This window comes from Pezoporus occidentalis, unplaced genomic scaffold (genome assembly GCF_034315485.1).
Source record: "Pezoporus occidentalis ecotype Australia unplaced genomic scaffold, CSIRO_AGI_Poc_V1 ctg194, whole genome shotgun sequence".
Classification (NCBI taxonomy): domain Eukaryota; kingdom Metazoa; phylum Chordata; class Aves; order Psittaciformes; family Psittacidae; genus Pezoporus; species Pezoporus occidentalis.
The window spans coordinates 898,628-921,303 of NW_026913791.1; the positions used below are offsets into that span (position 1 = coordinate 898,628).

Below are 22,676 nucleotides of genomic sequence, written 5' to 3' on the forward strand. Positions count from 1 at the left end.
AAGGGAAAGCACGTATCCTGACCAGATCTGGTCAGGCAACTGAGACAAATGATGCAGAAAGGGAAAGATGCCTGTACCTACTCTCCAGGAACAGAAATCTTAAGGGCCTTGGCCAGGAAACAGAAGCAAACACTGCTTTAGCTTTGTGACTGTGCTTTTATTACAACACCAACTTCTATTTCTTCTCTCAAGCACAAGCTTTAGTAAAGCAAAATTAAGGTCAAGTTGTTATCCTCAGCTGCAAGATTCTCCAGTCCAGAGAACCTAGTGCTGCACATGAGGAAGCATCAGGGCTGTCTCTCCGAGGCTGCAGTTCCTTCAATTGGAGAAGAACAGAAATGGGCAACACAGATTATTTTTTATTATTATTATTTGGAGCATAACAGAGCATTCCAATAATTCTGTCTTACAAAGGAAATGAAAGAGTCTTGGGGGTAATATTGAAAAAATGGTGGGCAGTCAGAGTCATGGCCATATGGTCCTCAAGCTGTGCTGTCAAGCAGATCTACAGATGGAGATGTATTATCTTACATGAGCACCAAGTTGAGCATTGCACCAGGCACTTGTGAATCAGACCAGGAGACCTGATGATACAATTGACAATTACTATAAAATCAGGTGAGAAAAAGTCATTGGCAAGAATACTCCCTCAGAAGAAGAAAAAAAATGCAGTTTGAGCAAGGACAGGCTCTGCAGCTTACAGATTCAATCCAGAGCATTTAGCAAGTTTAGCAACTCCTGAAATGAGAAGGGAAGTTGTTCTGACAAGTCTTAAAGAATTCAGAATGCTGGTCTTTTCATTTTATACTAGTTTATTATGTTAAAGGCAAGCAAACCACCTCCCACCATATCCACATGCTAGTTGGCTACCAAGTGGCACATATGACAAGACCATGGGTGTGCATGTTTGCTCTGAAGAGCTGGATCAAAGAGAATGAAGGGCTACCAAGAGCAGTGACTTCCACTGCAAATACACATGGAGACTTTGCTGTCTAAAAACCTTACTGCTGAAACTCCTGGGCAGGCTGGAGCCATGGGAGGTTCCAAGATGGCACAGGAGGGTGCCATATACAAACTGGTGGATCAGTCTCAGGGCTTGAGGACTCTTGTATGCCTCCTTCCAGAATACAGTGCTGGTGACAACATGCCAGTGTATCCTAACCTAAGCAAACAGCTGAAGTGGATGCCTTTGCTTTGAAGAATGGTGCTCCACGACTGCAAAGTCCTAAGGCAGGTAAAGGGGTGTTACACTGGCCACCCCATATTCAGTAGAGCACAAAGCGCTAGTGCCTATTGGGCTCAAACTATTCACAGCCTTCCCACCTTTAACGTCACGAAAGCAGAGAGTGCACAGGGCAGTAGCAGAGTTTTGGGTGGTAGCTGTATGTGAAAACTCTTTGTTTTGTGATTCAGATGATTAATGGCTTACACCCATGGGACAATCATTTACCTGCAAGTCTTGGCTAGAAGCTCCAGGGTATCAAAAGTTTATGAGGCAGCTCTGTGTCAGTCACATGAATCCACATTTGTCAAGGTGTTCAGGAACCTGCATCTTTACGTGTCTAAAAATATCTTAAAAATCTGTCCTGCAGATTGGCCCAATGTTTCAGTGTCTTCACTCAAAAGTTCTTACGCATCTGGCATGATTAGCAAAGGAGCTTTAAGCCACAGATCTTCCATTTTCAAGCAAACTTCAAAAACCTGTCACTTCCACATAAAATGAACAGGGTTCTGTTGACACGACCCACCTTAAAGGTGCCAATACAGCTGCTGTGCAAGCTGGGAGAACAGCTCTGGTGCCTCTGTGAATCCCTGCCTTGGAGCAGGGAACTCCGGGCTTCCCCATGGTCTTGTGCTCTGAAGCGTCCTGAAGCAGATCCAAATTTTAACACGGAGAGTGGAGCCCATGGGCACATTGGCAGTGCCGTGTGGCACTTGGCCAGCACCACTTTGAGCTCCGCGGCCTCACTGTGTAATGCACAGAAGGGCTGTTTTGCAGCAACATTTGGATACTGAGCAGGAAGGAAAATATCCCCAGAACCAAAGGCTTTATGTGATGGAGCTTCCCGCCATGTGGCAGGGGTGTAAGACCGGCTTTAGGTGTTCAGTTTGGGGCAGAGGCGAGTGATGTGCAAGGGACTGGGTGTTGCACTTGGGTGTGTGAAGCCCAGAGCTCCTTAGAGTGCTTGAGGCAACCACGCCGGGGCAGAGGAAGAACCTGTGCAAACTTTTTTGGCTCTTGCCACCACCCTGGCTGAATGGAGGTGAGAGGACAATGCAAAAGATCCTCAAAGGAACACTGTTACATGCACAAGGAGAATTCCTGCAGACCACGGCGGGACGGGAAGGGGGAACGGGGGAGAAAAACTAACATGCAACGTTAAACGGCAGTGCCCCAGCACAGCGCGCAGAGGGGAACGGCAGCAGGGCAAGGCAGCCGAGCACCGTGGTGCTGCCTGTGCTGACGCAACCCCGGCTCGTAGGAAGGGTTGGGCAACGAGCCAAAGAGCACCAACACAATCCGTGCCGTTGACTAACTTAACCCTTCCACTATCAAAAAGGCTGCAGGAAATCACGGAGTCGTAGGATTGCAGAACGGTTTGGGGACTGGAAGTAACTTAAAGGATCATTTAGTTCCAACTCCCCTGCTCAGTTTTGCTGTTTCTTAGCTCAGGGCCCTGGCCGGGCAAGAGGCTGTTGAAGCAGCAGCGCTCGCTGACTGCACGGGCTGAAGCAGCTCCGAATAGCCGCGACACGGTCCAACCTATCACAAATCGCAACAGGTCTCAGCGTGGCGCTCACCCGCCGCCACAGACGGGGAGACCCGGCTCGGCTCTGCTCTGCCTCCCGACGGGGGCTCCCTACACCGACCGGCTCCACCTCAGGTCTGACCGACACCCAACCGGCACAGCGACCGGGACTTAGGAGGGGAGGGTCCGCGCACCCGTCCGAGAGGCGGCGGGGCTCGGCCCCCTTCCCGCAGGCCGCCGACGGGGCAGGGCGGCGGGGGCCCCCAACTGGGTCCTTCCGGCTGCGGCAGCGGCGCCGAGAGAGCGCCCGCCCCGCCCCGCCGAGCCGCCCCCCGCCCACACCTGGCCGGGGCGGGCCCTGCCCGCGGGGTGCGGGCCGACTCGGCGGGCTGGGGCGGGCCGCGTCCTAGCGCAGGCCGCGGCGGAGCGGGGCGGAACGGAGCGGGGCTGTGTCCAGGAGCAGCGCCGCACCGCGCTGCGGGGCCGGAGAGCGGCAGCCGGGGGCCAGCGCAGCGCAGCGCAGCGCAGGTGAGCCCGCGGGCGGCAGGTGGCGGCGGGGCGGGCTGGGCTGGGCTGGGCTGGGCTGGGCTGGGCTGGGCTGGCGACGGGGCGGGAGCGGCGCGCGGCCCCGGTGGGGGCGGGCTGGCGGCGGCGCGCGCGGAGCGCGGTCCCGCGCGGCGGCTGAGGCTGAGAGAGCGCTGCGGAGCGGAGGTGCCGGGCGGTCGGTGCGGAGCGGAGAGGAGCGGGTTCTTGGCGGCGCCCGGAGGCAGCATGCGGGCGGCGGAGCCCCGGAGCCCCGGTAAGTGGCTCGGCTGCGGCGCTTTCTTCCCCTCTCGCTCGGCCCCGCGCCCAGCTCCCGGCGCGACGGGGTCGTCTCCCGGGAAGCCGCCAAACTCCACCGCCTGTTGAGCCCCGCGAATCGGCTCCTCTGAGCGCCGGCCCCATCGCTCGCCTCGGCGCCGGGTCCCCCGCCGTACCGGAGCCCTTCTGCCTTCCCGTCCTCCGGAGCCGCCACGCGGTACCCGGCGGCTGCCGGCTGCGCCCCTGGGGCCTCCCCGGGTCGGCGGGGAGCAGCCAGGCACCTGCCGGCGCCGCGCCGCGGTGCCGGGGGCGCGGGACTCGCCGCAGCGGCGTGACCTTCCCGGCTGGCTGCGGCGCTCGGGGCAGCCCCGGCCGGCGGGTCCCTCGCGGGGGGTTGGCGGGGCGGGGGCGCAGCGCCGAGCGCCGCGGGGCGTCCCGGGCGCGGCGCCTTCGCCGTGCGGGGACGGGAGGGGGGGGAGAGGGCGCGGGGCGATCGGTAACGGCCCGAACGGTTTCCCCGCGGCTGGCGCTGGCCGTTCCACGCCGGGAGGAGGGAGGGCGCTGCAGCGGGGCGCGAGCCGGGTGGCGGCGGATCGCGTCTTCACCCCCCGGTGGGGCGAGCCGCCGCCTGGGAGAGCGCGGGGCTGCCGGGCGGCGGCGTCTTGGGTGGCGAGAACAAAGGGCCCCCGGCGGGAGCGGGCGGGGAGCTCCGCCGCCGCGCCCGGGGTGCCAGTTCCCAGAGTCGGGGCAGGGGGGTGTGTGTGGGGGTCACCCCTTTCTCCCCAGCCCGCCCTCCCTCCCCCGGGAGCGCGGCTGCAGCCTCCGCGGGGTCAGCTCCTGCCCCGCAGCCCCTCCGCAACCTGTTGGGCCGCCTGCCTCGCCGGTGCCCGGGGGGGGGAGGACGGGACGGGACGGGACGGGGGACGGTCTTTCCCTGCGGGAGCCCCGGGGTTGCCGGGCTCGCCGGGGTGGGCAGCCTGCGGCGAGCGGGAGGCGAGGCGGAAGGCGAACGCTGGAAACGGGTGTGTTTGCCCTCCCGGTGCTTTCGGCAGCTAGAAACTGTTAAGACCCAACTTCAAGCAGTTCAGATACGTGCCGTAAATTAAATTTAATGGAAAAAAAAAAGTATTTCCGCGCGATTAAAGAAAGATTGTTCCCGCGGTCGTCTTGTGTGGATAAGATGTGCTGTGTTTCCAGGAGACTGACTGGGGCAGCTGCTTTAAAGCGTTTCGGAGTTTTGTGTTTATTTCAGATGTAACCAAATGAAGCTGTGTTGTCAGTATCAAATAAACTGTTCTCCTGTCAAGTGTAGAATTGAGCTATGAAAAGCGATTTATACTGAAGACAACTGGATAATCAAAGCTTCAGTTGAGTATTTGCTAGTTTAGAGATCTCTGAAGGCAGCTAACTTAAGCAGGGATGATGAGCAAATAGCGTTTCCTTATGGTGCTTGTATAACCACCTTTGTACATTTTTCAAGGTAAATGTTAGAGACATGACAAATTTAATTTGAGCTTACTGAGGTCCTCTGCTGCAAATGACTTGTCTCCGTGTCCGGTTACTGGGTCATTGTTTCAAGCCTGCCAGTGTGGCTTTGAAAATAGCTTTTAAAATAAAGTCCATTGCACTCCTTACGGTAATGCAGGAAATGCGTGGCTCATGAGAATGGTTTTATGGATGGAGCAAGTGTACTTTATTCTTGATTTTATTATTTCTGCCATGGTGGTTTGCTGTGGGGCTGAGGATGTAGGAGTGATAGATATCCGTACATTGAAGCGCACAATCAGCAGTCTCAGCGTTGAAAGTGTGAAGTAGAATTTGTGTGGCCGGTTTGTGATCTGAGTGTGTGGTGGGTGACAGTGTTGGATTAATTAAGTTCTCAGCTTCTGCCTTTAACCAACCTTCTTAACATGCAGGTTTCTCAGCCTACGTCACTGGCATGAGTCCTGGTTGATGAAATAGGATGCAGCATGACCATACATGTGAAGGGGTTAAAACAGCTTATGGCCAAAGAGTTAATGCATCACTTTGACTCAAGAGATTTTTATAATTCAGCTTAGTTAGAAATATTGCCATCTGCCCTTTTCTTTGAATGTGTGTGCCCATAAATACGTCTTGGATAAATACTGGTTGGGGCCGTTTGCAAAGTAGTAGAAGCCAGAGACAGTGTTTTATTCTCATGCATGTTGCCAGTGAAAATGTCACTTTCTGGGAGATTGCAGGCACAATGTAGGACAGCTTCTACTTCATTTGGTTGTGGGTTGAGAGGTGTGCAGGTAATTTTAATTTAATATTTTTTTCTAAACTAAGTCCTGCTTTTGGGAATGGGAGATAACAGTCATTGTCAGAAGCAGAGAAGACAGTCAAAGCTTGGGATTGTAAGGAGGAAGATCTAAGCTTGTGGGTAACAGAGAAGAAATGTTTTCCTCTTTGTGTCCACATAATGCAGGGCTGTGGGAAGATATACTTAATGAGGATGATTATTGCTGTGGCTTTCCATAAATCCACTTGTAATGGAGGCTTTGCACAGTTACTTCTGAATCTGTACATTTAAAAACTGCAAATAGCGATAATGGAGTTGGCTAATAGCAGACTGTCAAGTAAGTGCAATCCCTGTGATAATGTTCAGCCATAGATCTCCATTTAAGTATTACTTTTAAACAGAAAATGTTTCTTGTAGGTCATAGTATATGCAACTGGGAGGAAAACAACCCTGCAGATGTTGCCTGTTCTTGAATCGTAACTGGCTAGCTCTAATAGTGCAAGGGGTACTGTTTCTCTCCAGCTTTTTATCAGATAGCAGGAGAGCTACAAGTTGGTAAATCCATTTGATGTGAATTTAGATAGTAGAAAGGAATAATAGTAATCAGCTTTTAAAAACTGACTGAAGAGGTGTGCCCGAGCAGCACACTGTGGCTCTGTGCAAATTAAAGTTGGGACTTGTGCCTTTTGAAGGATTGCAAGCTTCCCTGTGAAGCACTGGAGTGAACTGAGCCATCAGGCGAGAGGCTGAGCTGATCTTGTTAGTAGTATTAACCAGGACAAACCTTTCTGTTTCAGTGTGGTTTTTTTCACTGTCTCTTATAAGCCAGGGGTGAGAGTTAAATTACTCATTTGGGTTTGCAACCTATTAAATAAAAGGTGAAGGTAAGACAGTAGGGAAAATTTTTAATGTGCTATCCTGGTACAGAAGGATGTAAAATCGATCGATCACCTATTATTTTCAAGTGAAGCACTCATAATAGGTACTGGATGTTTTATTTAGTGTTTTGAATGAATGCAATTTTAACTTGCGTAGCTAAGAAGTAGCATTTGAAGGAATCTGGCACGTGAGTTTCTTATGTTTACATTTGGAAGAATTAATTGAGAAATATTTGTGATTCTTACCAATCTTTAAAAGCAATGCGTTGACTTTGGTCTTTCACACAGTTTGTGAGGGCTTCTCATGTGGATTTACTTTTACTGGTAATACGACCATATAAGTAAGCTTTGTTTCTACAGATCTTAGTGCGGTGCTCAAATCCAAAATGTATGCTTCCTTTCCAGTAAAAACTTATAATTACATGGGGTGGTAGCGAACTGGAAAGTATTGCAAAACATATGTAAGAACACTGCCGTACAAACTCTAAAACTGACGAATGACTCACTGCGCCAGTGCTATATCAAATTCTATCTATACACAAGGTTTAAATGACAAGTTTACTTTAGGCAGGAAATATGCAATTTTCTTGTACTCTTTCTTCATCTAATGTCAAGTGAGCTTAATGAAATGGTACATGTGGGCATACAGGAGGCACCAGTTGTAGAGCTTTAATGAGCAAGGGGAACAAGCACTGCTTGGCTCTACTTGTGGAGATGATAGAGATGTAACTACTCTGTATATTTAAAACCAGGTTCATGCTACTGATGCATGTCTTGGTACATTTGTTTATCTTAATGTACCTCATCATGATTTGTTTATGTGCATTTACTGTTCTATTTTTTGTTTTCTATAGAAGAGGGTACTTGTGTTTTTAGCAGTATACATATTCATCTCTACATATTTGTATTGGTTGAGTTTCTAACTGGCATTTCAGAATTTTGGCAATATTTTTGTGAATATAAAATTCATATCGCTGCCAAAATGAAAATGGGATGATGTTCAGTGTGGGAAAGGGGCCTATGGTTGTAGGTTAAAGAGGAAAAGACAGCTTTCCACTGTAACAACACAGGTTTTATTCATACCGTTGACTTTGTAATTGTGATTTATTATGAGAAGCTTCATAGAGCTTTGGAGGGCCCCCTCAAAAAACCAAGGGCATGCAGCCAGGCAGTAACATCCTGTAGCTAGGAAGCCTGTGTGAGCTGGGAGGAGTGCAGAGAAGAGGAGAGTGGGGTAGAGGTATCAGTTTTCTGTTGTTGCATTGTGGCTCACATCCATGTCTGTAATGCTGAGGTGCCTGACGAAACACCCATGGGGAGGCCTAGACTGCAGAGCTAAGGAGCCCAGTATCCATTCCACCCTTGGTGGAAGACTTCAAACTCTTCACAACCTTGTCTTTTAATTTCTAATTTAGCCATAATCCGTTCTGCCACAAAGTCTGTCAGTTGCTATCTTTTTGGGGCTGTGGGGAAGACATAGCACATGTCCTTGGTCTTCACCTTAATTGTTGATGGAAGATGTGGTGACCAGCACCTGCAAGTGGTTTGTACTCTCTGTAGGAGGGTCAGAGTCTCCTCTGGAAGTGAAAGGAGGCTGAGGAAAGGACACTTAATGTCGGTGAACACACAGTGTATGTACACTTGTGCCTTGCTGGGGGAAAAAAAAAAAAGGATGAAACAGGTCTTGCTCCTTCACGGATTCTGAGAACTTTTCTAAAGATCAAAAATACAGAGATAAGTTAGGGTTTTCGGAGGAGAGGATGGAAGCAATATATATAAAAAGCCTGGTTGAGAGCAAAATTGACAAAAGCATTTCCTAATACCTGGGCTCAAGATTCAGAAGTAGCAGCTCTGTTTGGATGCTTTCATTAAGTGCAATTCACTGTATACCTGAAATACCGCAATACCATTAATCCGGGAAGGGACGGGTTGGTCCCACTCTTACTGTTGTCCTTCAGCAGGCATAGAAGCTTCCAGTTTGTAACCTGCCCAAAAGACATTTATTTCTTGGCACAAAATTTCAGCTGCAGCTGGCAAGTGGGTAAGTGCTTTCTTTCCAGTCTTACTGAGAAAGAGAGGAATTATTTAGGTTGGCACAAGAAGTTTATGGCTCAGAGTTGTCGGTTGAAATTGAACAGGGGAAAAATGTAAAGGGTGGGCAGGTGGCATTGCTCTTTCAAAAGCAGTGCTGGAAATCCTCATCACTCGAAACCAAACCAAACATGCATGTGCTTGACCATGGTGAGGATTTATCTGTTGGCTTCGTATGCCCTTTCCTTGTTTCTTTGTTTTTGGGTTGTTTCCCCCCCCCCCCATTTTTTTCCTCTTCCCCTCCGAGTCTGGTGCTTGACACTGAATTGCATGTGTATACAAGGAATAACATCTGTTCTATTTTATGAGATCTACACAGCGCAGTTGCATTTTTATCCCTCCAGTGTATGGATTCTTCTCTTGTGTGTCATCCTCACTGCTGAAGGCAGCCGGGCCCTTGAGCTTTGTAATACGTCTTCATTCTTCAAGAACGGGAAGTTATTCATGGGATGGTGCTTCATTCTTCAGTTAGATTTCCTCACAAAATTAGGTCTTACAGTGTTTTGGAAAAGCCATTATTTTTCTAGAGGTTTTTGTGAGTAGGGATGGAAGAAGGATGATTGTGTAGCTCTTTTCCTGCAGGAGTTTTGGTAATTGTTATATCAACAGGTTAGATTTTGTGCGTGAACCTAGATGTATTTGATAGGGTCGTCAGTTGGGAAGGTAAATGAGATCTGAGAAGTATGAAAAGGGCTAGCCTAGAGTTTAGATTTTAGGATTTTTGTTTTATTTTTACTTGGCAGATATTGTGCTTTTGTTTTGTTTTGCGTTTTTTTTTTTTTTGTTTTTTTTTGTTTTTTTACCTTAGAAGGAGAACCATAAAAGTGGTCAAGAGGATCCTTTTGGACATGGTGTGTAAAGAATGTGTTGAGGTGATGTTTGCTTGGAAGACATGGGATTGGGGGAAAGGAGGAAAAAGTGACTTCTTGTTTATGGATGGAGTTGTTCCCTTCTTATAAAGTACTGTTTTCTTCAAATACAAAAGACATTATGTTTGTTTTTGTATTATTAAGTAACATTAGTTTCACCAAATTTGATCGAAGGCCTGGTTATTACAGAATCAATAATAATTCTCTTATCTTAAGGAAAAACTTGTAATTTATGAATGTGCTGTCCATTGTATTTTAACTACTTGTAATACAGAATTTGCAAGATTACACAAATTGACTTGAAGATGCATGCAAAATCCAATAATACATTTTGCATGTCAAAGTTCGGTGAAATATGAAATATAATTACCATAAACAATGAAAATTAGCCCCTTAAACCTATGAACTAGAAGGCGTGGAAATAATTTTGTAATATATATTCTCACTGGGTTTGTCGAGACTGTTCTTGGGCACCAGCAGAATTCCTTTACAGTCTTGGGTATTCTAATTTCTGAGTTGTTATGTGGTAAAAAAAAACCCTCCAGTACTTGTAAACTTGTATTTAGCCTGAGGAGGAAGTGTGCATTTTTGAACATGTGTATAAGATACTGACTGTCTCCTCTCCATAGCCTTGTTTCAGTAGCTTCCAATTAATGAAGTGCAGACTTGAAGAATTGCACCTAGTGTTTCAGCAGATTGTAGAGCTACTGCTTTAGTTCTGCCTCCTGACACAAAGGTAGAACGGTAAACATTTTGGAGGACACCTTCAATATACTTGTAAGATGGAAGTCTGTCTATAGCAGAGTTGCTACTCTTGTTAGTTTGAGTTTTCTCTGGATTCTGCTACATCTTTGAACCCTGTAACCCTACTACTACACTTCCTGCTTGAGCGTAGTGTTAAGATAGAGTACTTTTTTGAGATTGGCTCAAAACCAGGCATTTCCATTAACCTAATTTCCTGAGATGCGTCCGGTTCCAGGGGGCTTATTTTAGCACAGGTCAGTAGGTGCCGAATCCTACTTCTTCATCCAGATAGGTCAAGGCAGGGGGAGCTGGTGGGAGCCATGATTTTAACATGCTTTTTTAGCATGACCATGATTTAGCTTCTTTTTTTAGGTTGACTCAAAATGTGGCTTTCTGTTATTTGTAGCTGGATTTTGGATGAGTGTGGGCTCCTGCTGCCCCCACGTTCGAGTGGGCAGGTACCATCCTTTGCACAGAGATGTCTTCCTCCTGACAGCGAGCATCACATTTGGTTTTTCTTTCTTTGCTGCTGACTTCCCTGGTTGTCTGGGTCTGCAGCTGAGGCCGTGATGGCAAGAGGCACCTCTTGCCTGCGTGCAGAAGTGCACAGAAGTGTAATGCGTGTCCCTGGTGATAAAACTCCATCAGCTCTATGGGAGCAGGCTGTTATTTCCGATAATTGCACTCGGCTCCTGCTATGTTTCTTACCTGAAGCTTTTTCTTTGTAAACAACATAATAATAAAGTGTGCTGCTATATTGTCTCTGTGCCAGCCTCTTGCTTATGCCTGTGGAAGAAGTAAGGAGCATAATTAATTACAAGAAGGGAAAGTTCTGAAGGATTGCATGGCAGCAGGCTGTCATGCTCTTCTAGTGATCCCTCAGCCTGCTGTCAGGAAGCTGGGCATCCTTTAAGAATAGTATTTTACTAAAAAGTGATCAAAGGCATCTTCACTGGCCCAAACCAGCTAGATAGATGGGCAAACGTTTGCCTTAAAATGACTTGCATGGAATTACGGGGATCAGCAACTTGACTGCAGTGACGAAAAATGCCTTTAATACACTAAAAAATCATCCATTGTATTTTGTTTGTTTAGATCATTAGATGTTCAGGGCAGGCACCATGAATTGTACGTGAATTGTATTGTTAAAGAATACATTGAACAGCAGTTATGTTGCTGAAAAACAATTGTAAATGCAGGTTTGAATTAGGAATGTATTTTTTTTTCCTTATTAATCTTTGAAGAGTTGTGCTTTGAAGACCAGTGAATATTTGATGCCCTTAAACATTGTCTACAAGGAGGAGGTGAAGGATCTCCTGACCTCCTGTTTTGCTTTTCTTTCTTTTCCTTTGAGCTGAGACTTTTATTGTATGGGGATTTTTTTTGGACGTTACAATGAATGCAGATGTTCTGGTTTTGCCATCTAGGTGATAGGAGTAATAGGATGGGGTGACACAACTGTGGAGCTTATAAACGAAGGGTGAGCTCTCAGATACTGGCTTTCTTTGTATCTGAAGTGAGTTAACAGCCTCTTGTATTCTTGTTGCACAGTGTAATTAAAATAAACACTATAATGCTAATCATTTATACATTTCTGCCTGTGGGTGAAGTTTTAAATTAGAAGTAGCTATACTTGGGTGGAAGTGGATTTATTTATTTATTTTCATTGTAATGTTGCCTGTTTCCACTCTAGTAATATTTCAGTGAGAGCGCATTAAAAATATTGCTAGGCAGCTTTGTTTTTGTTTTTATTACCTAATTGTATATTCTGGTAACGATGTAATTATTGCTTTTAACAAAAACTGCCTGACTTGAGTGTTTAATTCCATCAGACTCAAGCAGTCACTGATGAGGTGATGAATGATAGGTTATATGGAGAAGTGGATTTGCAATTATTTGTTGCTTTGGGAGAAAAAAAAACAGAAAAGGAGGATGTTCTGTTTCTGTCCGGTGACTAATGTTGAAAATCAAAGCAGCGCACCAGATGTTTTTTCTAATGAATGTGGTTCAAGGCCTCTTTTGTATGGAGGAGGGTTTCGGCTGAGTTCGTCTCTTGGCTTTGAAGTTTCTCTTGCTTGTTAATGCAGCACTCCTCTAAATCTCATGCTCAGGACTTCTCCGTTGATGGGAGAAGTGAGAGACCCTTCGTGCGTCTCGCGGATCCTTGTTCACAGGAGGTGGAGGGGCAACGGCGTTTTTACAGTGTGAGCTGAGCACTTCCATTCACTTGTGTTTATTTCATTGAATTCAAACAAGAGTAAGTGTTTTGCTTTATTTGTTGATGTCTGATTAGGAATTAGTGGAAGAAACTGAATCGCTGGTGTGATTAACGGTTGGTTTTGTTTCTGATGTATGAAAGGACTCATTGTCTGAGGCTTTTCCTCCATTGCACTCTGCCTAATCCTGCTGAAATCACACTAACGATGGCAGCGGTTGAGGCTCCTCTTGCGTTCCTGAGTATGTAATCATACAGCTGGAAAAATTTCCTCTTCCAAGGGATGGTTGCTGCTTCTTCTGAATCTGCTGTCACATCGTAGGGATCTTGGCTGACAAGGTGGGCATTAGTTTGGGGGGGGGTCTGTGGGGGAGAGGATGGCTAATAGGAAATCTGCAAACTGTTCTAATTTGTGCTATGTTTGGGTTTCAAATCTAGGCCTGATGGTTGTGTTAACACTATTGCCTGACTCTTTGCAACCATGACTAAAGAAAGTGAGCTGCCTCATTCTAACTTTTAATTCCTCCCAAATTCTTGTTAGGTCAACTTCCTGTACCTACTGATATAGTACTTGTGCATGGAGGAACGTTGGAATTGCTCAGTGTATGCTTTCAAAAGCAATTTTAGCAGTTTGAGGTGCATAGAAATGAAGACATTTTTAAAGTACATGGCAAGAAATTCTAGTAGTCATGACTGCTCCTCTTTCAGTAAAACCCTGGAAGAAACATAATACCCCACCCCATGAACACTAGCCTTTCTTTTCCTCTGAATCGAGTTGTCATTCCAAGGTCTTGGAGTGATTTAAAAATATAAAGTAAACTCCCCTGAGGAATCTATTAAAAATTACTTGGTTCACTGAACATTCAGTGCACGTTCAGTCTTGGAATCCATTACATGCCTGTAGAAAGACTCTAAAAATCCTCTCTGATGAAGTTGGTCAGAGTTGTGTCCGTTTGGCAGGTGGGTGTGAGGGAATTTCATTGCTTTTATTTTCAAAACAGAAGTGTGCAGAATTAATATTGATTTTTATTGTAGCTATCTGCTACTGCCACTGTACCCAGGGGTCGTATGTAAGCTCTGCTTTTGTGGTGGCAGCTTTCCCTGTTCCTTTAGTTGAAGGCTGTAGTTGTGGAGCTCTGGATATAATTGGGAAATGCTGGATTTTTTTTTTTTTCCTCCTTTGAATTAAATTTGTAAAGCTTTATTACCTAGAATTAAATTCTTATCAGGTTGAAATGGTGCATAAATTCTTGTTGAATGGAGACAAATGCTATTAGAAATCAGTGAAACTAAGCTGTGTTTTAATCCTAGATTTATTTTCATTTCCACTGTGGTACGCTGAAAACACTTGGCATCTACTTTGTCCATCTGCCTTGGTATTTTCTTTTTCTGATAATTTTTAATGGTTAAGTTTGGGGGAGACACTGTGTGTTAAATTCCCACTTACAGTGCTGCTCTGTGCTGTGACATGGGTTATATTTCCGGGTACCTGGTATAGGTGTTGTCAGTTCCCATCAGCATGTGCTGCCTTTGTGTGCTGAAGAGAGTTGTCATGTTATTCAGCAAAAATATTTCTTTTGGAAGAACTTTCTCACTCTTTCAGGTCATGATGGAGAACCGCTATGTCTGATCTGTAGGCTTTCGTATGCAAATATTCATAGTTGCTCCGAGCATGGTAATTTTTCAGAGCCTAAAGTCAGGTAAGGACTTAATGAAAGCACAAATAATGGGCGATCCCTCCGGATATGCAAGTTTATTTGATTAACCCACCTGACCTGCAGCATTTGAGAGCAGTTAAATATTTGGACAGTCAGCAGTCCCGCTGGTCATGTTTCATTAGGTGATGGCCTTCTCCCTTTGGCGTTTACTCTGTTTTGCTGGTGTTGCCAAGTCTCGTGTGATCTCGAAAGGGAACTGTGTGTGGGGGGCACGGCAGGTGCTTTTGGGGGTGTCACTGAGCCAGGCTCCCAGGAGGAGCTGGGGATGCATGTTGCTGCAGCAGCATCATCTGCAGTGGATAGGGAATTGGAAGCAAGGGAGAAAATTGTTAATTGCGATTGTCAACACCGTAAAGGTTAGCGGGTAGATAAAGTTACTAACCTAAGCAGAAATAGCAACGCTGCCCTGAAAAGTGTAAAAGACTTGTCAAAACCTAATCTAATCTCCTGCATTAACTGTACATTGCAATAATGAATAAATGAAATTCCAGCAAGCTGAGATGGCCCAATTTTAATAACTTATCAAAAAATCAAAATGAGGCATTGCACTGGAAGAGGCATATCACGGTTCTCCAAATTTCTTTCTACAGAATCGGTTTTAATTTTATGCGAGCGTACACTAATGGTTTAAAAACTCATTTGTCTCCTTGTCAGCAGCTTGACCAGGATTTTAATACAAAGGACATGGTTTTATCTTGAACCGGTCTTGTGTTTCAATGGGTGTTGCAGCCAGCTAGAAAATTATTTAACTTTTTAAGTGCTGTGGTTTTGATGCAGTGAAAACTGTATTTTACTGGAAGTAAAATGTATGTAAAACCGGTGGCACTTTCAATTGTTGTATTTCCATTTAGATCCAAGGGGAGGGGAGCTGAAGCACTCAGTTCTGCCCATTTTCTGAAGATCTGTGGTAACTCCTTGTATTATAACTAGGTAAAATTGCTATTCTTGCCAAAATCTGAGGAAGGTGAGGAGGAAATAACTGCTGCTTTTTTAACTTGGTGCATTTCTGGATGCATTAGTGAAGCTGGTAGAAATGTGGCCAGTAAGTTTTGTGGGAGAAAAAGCTAGTACAAGGGGGAGAAAACCCTCCTGAGATTCAAATGTGATTTTAAAAATGTTGGTAGTACCTTTTTGCCTTTTCTGGCAAGGAAAGAGCATGATTATAATGTGGTTTTGTCATACAGGTTTGTGAGTGACTAGACAGGATTCAGTTCTGAATTCCTGACTTTGGAGTGTCCAAATTGCACATAATTAACTTAAAAGTGAGTTTTTAGAGACCCAAATGCTTCACAGGAAAATTAATGAGAAAGCTAGTGTAATGTTCTCCTCTTTTCAGTATGGTTTTCTCACCTGAAATTACTGAGTTATAAATATTTGAAATAAAAATTAGTTCCTCAGCTTTGATTCTGAAATGAGCTATGAGCAACCGTTCTCCTGTATTTGTGGTCTTAAAGTGAAAAATGTTTTGATTAATAAAGCTGCTACATTAGTTTTTATGGTAGTTTGCTGTGACACATGTAGTTTCTAGCTGTGGTTAAAAGATGTAAGTTTGGCAGACTTTCTGCTGTATTTCTTCACCTAACTGCAGTATGGGTTTGCATATAATGTTGTTGATGAAATTGTTTTTTTGCGTGATTGCTAAAGCATCTCTGAATGGGTAAAAAGCCCTTTTTTGGACCAAAGGGTTTGTGGTTTGGTATCGGTTGTGTGTGGGATTTTGGGTGCTGCTGTTAGAGGGGGCCTCTGCGGCGTTGCTCTCTGTTTGCCTGGGTTAATGCATTTGTCTGAGCCATCGGAAAGGAAAACAAAATAGTTTGGCTTGGTGTGAAATAACTTGCACGGCTCGGTTTTGCAGTGCTGTCTTTTTTGTGTGCCTACGTGAGGCGCAAATGTGCTTGCAAGGGTGGCCTTCTCCCTTAATGGTGTGGTGGAGGGCTTTGCATTGTCGCTTTGGTCGGGGTTCAGGAATGCTGGAGGGGATGACACTGGGTGTTTGTCAGGTTGTCAGCCTGCCTTCTGACGCTGCGAGACCTTCTCAGAAGGGTTGTCTTGCTAATAACCAATGTGGTAAGTGGAAATGAATGATATCAGAGGAGATTTAAGGTAAAGGCAAGTAGTCACTGTGAAGGTAACTTCAGGAGACCAACCCAATCTGGCTGCCGTGGGCTCAGTTTTCTGAGCACTGGCTGTGACCTTGGATGTACATGGGCAGGCTATGAGAGCTCGTGACAAGCTACAGAAAGCCTGAGTATGTGTGGCCTCTTGCTTTGTTTAATAGTGGATTTATTTTTCTCTTTTTCGAGGAGGGACAGAGGAGATGCCAAGAGTTCCCAGCTACAATGCTTTTCACATCTTCATTTGAAAGTGTTTTAAGCAAGGGACATCAGAAGCTGAGATACAAAGCAACCTTTTGAAGTTAAAAGTGGGTCTGCATGAAAATGAACTACTTGTCTGTGAAAAGAGTCAAGTGTGAAAGGATAGGATGGTTTCGCTAAATGAATTTGATAGTCTGAATAAGTGTGGCGAGGCAGAGAGGAGAATCTGGAAAGGTCAGGACTGAGCATGTGACTTGAGACGAGGCGGTGGAAAGACATGAAAGGAAATGCGTGGAAATACCTCGGTTTACTTTTTTCTGTTTTTCTTTTTTTTTAACTTAGAAGTGATTTATTTATTTTGGTAAAGGTGGTCATAAAAAGGGAACTTGAGAAGCTTGCTGTGGAGAAGTGGGGAATCTGATTCCTTTGGGATCTTGTACCTTTTTCGTTCAACTTTCGTGTGGTTGAATAGCTAAAAGATCAAAGCCCAGAGGAACTCCCTGTTACGTGTGCAGTCCCATTCGTAGGACTGCTCTTTCCTACATGCTCTGCAGTTGAGTGCTTCAGCAGCTTTTTGTCCCAAGTACAGGAGTTCTCATCATCACTGTCTCATTTTCAGTGATCTGTGTAACTTGCAGATTTTAACTCAATTTGTGACATCTTTTCTAGGTCCCTGAGACTGCTTGAAAGGATAAAATGTGTGACAGATGCTTTCAGTGTAGATAAATGGGAGATGATTGGCACTGGTAGCAGGAAACTGCCTGAACTTTTTGTATAAAGTGAGGAACTCCAGGTTGACTGTCACCACTCGAGGTGTGGTCTTGAGATCAGCAGTAGTTCCGTCAAACTATCAGCTCTGTACTTAGTAGTGATTAAAGAAAGTGTATAAAATCTGATGAAACGCTATGAAAAGAGTAAAGAATAAGATACAGAGCATTATGCTATGTCTAAATCCATGGTTTGTCTGTATGTTAGATAGAGTTTCATCTCCCCTTTCATCTCAAGAAGCATATAGAGCAACTAAAAGTGTGGAGAAATGCAACATGAGTCATTGGAGATCTGGAATGGCTTCCATGCGACATGACTGGGGAAGGTGTGATTGAAGAAGGATGTGACAGGGGTCTGTGGAATGACGAGAACTTGAGGGGGATTCGGCTATTTCATCTCCTAGTGTAAGAGCAAGGGAGAGTAAACTTTGTAGGAGCCAAGTTCAGACCGCATCAGGGGGAAGTGGTTATTCATGCAGGGTGATAAGCCTGTCTGACTCCTGGAAAAGGTCTTTTGGGGACTACACAGTGGATGACTCATTCCAGTCTAAGGAAACCCCTACCAGTGAAAGTATTGAAGGCTACAAAGGTGCTTGTGGAAAGTGCAGATACGCTTGTCCAGTTTCTGCTCTTCTCTAGGTCTGTGCTTACAGGCTGTGTTGAAGACAGGGTATTAGGCTAGCAGGACCTGTGGTGTGACCCGGTGCATCCTTTTAATGTTCGTGTCCTGTGCTTTGCCATTAACTCCATGAACTTTGTATCCCCAGTTTGCTTAACATAGGGCACTCTGTCTGCAGTAAAGCCTTTTCTGTGGAACTTATTTTCTTGAGTGAGAGCAATGAATAGATAAGCTGCAGCTGGCAAAAGCTGAAAGCTAGAAGGAGGAGTTGCTGCTTTCCCCTTCCCAGTTGCTGTGCTTTACCTTCTGCTATTTTGGTGTTGGGCCATCACACTGGAGCAGCAGAAAAATAACTTCAGGGGTAGGGGGAGAGCTGAATAGCTTTCTGTGGGTTAGTGGATTAAAGCAGTTAATAGGTGCAGTGAATGCCCAAGAGGATGGGACTGCACAGCTCTGGAGAAGGCAGTGAGGCATTCTCCTTTTTATCACTAGCAACCCACGAGATAGTTGGATGTCCCAGGGCACAGTGCACCCATCTGCCAGCTGCATGGTCTTTCTTCCCTCACTTATGCTGCCTTTGATGATTGCTAAAGCAACTTGTGGAAGGCTACAGCTCAGTAATACAAAAGAAAGGTAGGAAATTCTATTGCAGTCTTTACAGTTAGCAGCAGGCTTAGGTAGGACACAAATGGTGCTCGAGTAGGGCTCCATGCCAGCATTGGGTAAACAGCAGCAGTGCCCAGACAGGTGTGAGCAGTCCGTTTTGCAGAGGTGGCAACCTCTTTTGCAAAACCAGATTGCTTGCTGGTGTAAGTGTGGAGCTGCCTCCTCCAGTGTGGTGTGTAGAGACTGCTTCTCTCCTTGCTGTCCGAGATATGTAAGTGATGTCATTGTCTGCCCCTTGTATACTTGGGGTGCTCTGGAGTGAAGAGGGCATCTACGTCTGCAGGTGGGCAGAAGTTAAGTTACTTGCTTTGCATTGAATGAAGGAATAGGAAGTGTTTTCCAAAAGCAACTTGAAGGGAAAGTGATGGGAATTTGATCTGGAGCAGCATTTCTTCATTAGTGTCTGTGGGTGATAGCATTGGAGATATTGGCCCAGGGAATAGGAAAAAGCTCATTCTTCTGCTTCTGTGCAAGTGTAGTATATTCTGTTTCTGTTAGAATGAGTGCTTTTGTGTCAAAAAAAAAAAAAGAAAAAAGAAAATGCTGGTCAAAGCCTGAACATATTATTAGCATGTGCGAAATAGCAATGTTTGCAAATGTGCCCATTTGTTTAAAAAACAGATGGATCATGTCTTATGCCTCCTCTTTTTGACTTCAGACGACCCCCGCCAAGGGCTGTGGGAAGTTGTGATCTTCAGGGCTTTTTATTTTTATTGGATAAGAGGCAAAAAAGGCCACTATACAAAATGGAAAAGAAATCTGTTTTTACTTGAAGGGAGTTTCCTTGTGAATGTCATAGACTCCTGTGAGCAATAACAGTGGAGGATAAAGGTTTGTGTTTGAATTCCTCTAAAAGAACTAACACTCAATCAATGGGGAAAGATGTATTTACTTAAAAAAACCATAATACAATATTAATGACTTCCAGCTATTCTGAAAATATCTTCATCTTTCTAGGTATGTCTTCCTACCTGAGCTGTTTCAGAAGAGATTTGCTCCACTGCCTCTATCTAGTGCTACATGTCAAAATAATTTTTCTTCCATGGACAGGCCAGCAAAATGTCATGTTGACTTTTTTCCATTATCATTTTAGTACGGGCAGGTCAGCAGCACTTTATGGAGGACTAGACAATTTCCCTGCTTTTGCAAGGCTCTGTAGATAGGCGTATGTGTGGCCTACTTTTCATCAGTAGTATTTTAGATTCTCACAAACTTAGATTTTGGTCTTTTTAAGCTTTACAGTTCATTTTTAAACCAGTGCTAACTCAGTGCCTCTAACTAGGTGAAGATTATGAATAGCTTTGCTATTCAGTACAGTTAATGCAGTGAAGCTCCTTCTGGAGTTATGCTATTAAATAATTCACTTACTTTCCTCAACTTCTTTTTCCGGTGGCCTAGCTTTTACAATCTTTACTAAAATGTTGTTTGAAATCCTAATTTTATTTATTCTTTAAAGATTAACTCCATTAGTGCATAGTTTATGGAGAAAAATGTTCCATTATGGGAGAAACATACATTACTTTTATGATGGATTTTGGAAACATCAGTCTGAATATAGTTAGGAGTGTGATACAAAGATGACTGTAGAAAAGGAGCACATCTTGTTCAGTTCTTGTAGCTGTGTTAGGATTGTGGATATTAAGGTAGTATCCTGTTTTTTGCTGGGATGGAGTTAGTTTTCTTCTTAATGCTGGTGCAGAGCTGTGTTTTGACTTTAGTCTGAGAACAGTGCTGATAACACACCTATATTTTAGTTGTTTTTAAGTAATGCCTACCCTGATAAAGGACTTTTCAGTTTCCCATGCGGAGGGGCATAAGGAGCTGGGAGGAAGTAAAGACAGGACCCCTGACCTAAATCAAAGGGATATTTCACACCCTAGAACATCATGCTCAGTATAGGGGGGAGCTGGCCCGGAAGTGCTGATTACTGCTTGGTGATAGGCTGGGTATTGTCAGTGAGTGGTGAGCAATTGTATTGGGCATCACTTGTCTTTCTTGGGTTTTATTCTTGTCTTTTTATTCTAATTCTTAACTTTACTTCAGTTATTAAATGGTTCTTATCTCAGCCCATGGTTTTCTTCTGATTCTCCTTTCCATCCCACCAGGGAGGTGGGGTGAGTGGGTGGCTGCATGGTACTTATTTGCCAGCTGGGGTTAAACCACGACAGGTAGGTAGAACAGGCTACATAAATGGAAATATGTTTGGAGTGGTAGAAAATGAAAACGTCTTGATACACATTTTTTTTTTGGTCATAGTCACAAAAAGCTTTCCCAAGTTCCAACCATTCAGTGAAGGGAGTGGGTTATACTGTGGCTTTGACAACTGTCTGGGGAGAAACTGTTCCCTAAACTTCTCCCACAGCCACCCTATCAGGAGTTTTTGGAGGGAGTAAGGCCTGGAGTCATGGTGTGCTTAGGCATCAGTCATGCTTCTTCAACTCGATTTTTACCTGGGATTTGCACTGGTTCATTTCTTCATCTAGGGAACTGGGTTGTGATGAGAGATTTGCGATACAGTCATTTCTTCCCCATTGCCCGATAGGCTTCTTTGGTTTAGTCCTTGGTGCACTGCCAAAAATAACAATTACATCCAAATCTTTACCTGCATTTTATTGAGGGCAAATTTGAACAGATTTCTGATGACACCTTTGTTCTTTCAGTATTGTTTTGGATGTTTTCCAAACATGTTTAATGGTCTTCAGTCCCTTTTGTCCTGGGGTGCATGGAAGAAACTGGCATTTCCTTGAGCTTGGTGACAGTTTGCCCGGCAGTGGTTATCAGCCTGCCAGACTCTGTGTGCGAGTCTGTGCTCATCCCATTGTCCTCAGCTCTCACTGGAATTGGTGAAGTGTGTTCTCGTTTTGACACTGGTGCAGCCTGACTTTGGTTGTGCTGTGTCTCTTTGAAACGTTGTGCTCCAGGTTACCCCAAGGAGTTTGTGGCCTCAAGCAGCAGACTCCTTAGCTGGGAGCCTGGGAGAGTTATGCACCTGGAGGAGAGTCAATCTTTTCTCTGGGTTAGGAGTTCTCCCAAGTCTGCTGCTCCTCAAGGCCAGGGCTCAGTTTTGTTGGAACAGACTGATGAACCTGTTTCTCTTTGTGCAGCTGTGCTTCAGAGGAGAAGCTACTTGGTGTACCCAAAACATCAGGAGAGCTATGCTTGGCTGTGCAATCAGACCCTGTGAGTGGACCTGAAGGTTGGTTATCCTGGTGCAGTGATTCCTGGCAGCTCTCACAGTGGATGTCAGCATATGTTTAGGGGCTGTGATGGGAAGTAGCAACCCAAGTGATGTGGCTGGGAGGATGTTCTTTACCTGTGTTTTATGCAGGGGTGTTTCTCATGATGCTGAAGAGCATCTGGTGAGACCTTGCCCCATCCTGGGTGTGGAGCTGCTGGCAGAACGCCTTGGCATGAGGCTGTACTTGGCAGGGCTACGCTGAACCTTTGTTCCCCTAAAAACAGTACTTAATGGGGCACTTGCAGTTGTGTGTGTGTGTGTTGCACTGCTTGCAGACGCCTGCAGTTCAAATGAGAATTTTGACTTCTGCTTAAAGATGGGAACAGAGTTACTTGCCTGTGAGAGGAGTCCTTGAAGATGTGCAGACCATGTGTTTTCATTTGCCCTGCTGTGCTTGCTGGGGGGACCAGGGTTAGAAGATGTACTCCAGTCTTAATCCCATACACCATGCCTTCGTGTGTGTGTGTGTGTGCAGAATCGGTGCTGGTAAACCTAAGGTCACTCCCCTGCAGTGCTTTGTGCTTGTCCAGCTTGTGAGTGTAATTGTGGGCTACACAGCTGGAACCTTGGGTTGGTAGTTACATTCTCGCTCACCAAGTTCTCCTGGGATGCTCCTTTCCGTGCTCCGTGGAGTTGCAGCCCTAGTGCTTGCACATAGATTTTTCACAGATGCCCCTTTTCACCTGTATTGCTCGTTCCGAAGACTTTGTAGCTGCTAATGGTCTGCTGCAGACTGCTATGG

At 45.3% G+C, this 22,676-nt stretch overlaps 1 protein-coding gene across 14 annotated transcripts in view; it reads left to right on the top strand.

The window, feature by feature from the left end:
• The first annotated feature begins 3,385 nt into the window (after positions 1-3,385).
• PTPRF (protein tyrosine phosphatase receptor type F) overlaps positions 3,386-22,676 on the top strand; it is a 400,395-nt gene continuing 381,104 nt past the window's right edge. For 8 of the 14 annotated variants that reach the window (XM_062617275.1, XM_062617281.1, XM_062617274.1 and 5 more), the window contains exon 1: positions 3,387-3,549. The gene's annotated coding sequence lies outside the window, so the exon portion shown is untranslated. Of the gene's footprint in view, positions 3,550-22,676 lie in introns of all 14 variants that reach the window. The other 6 variants (XM_062617278.1, XM_062617283.1, XM_062617280.1 and 3 more) reach the window with 3 other exon arrangements.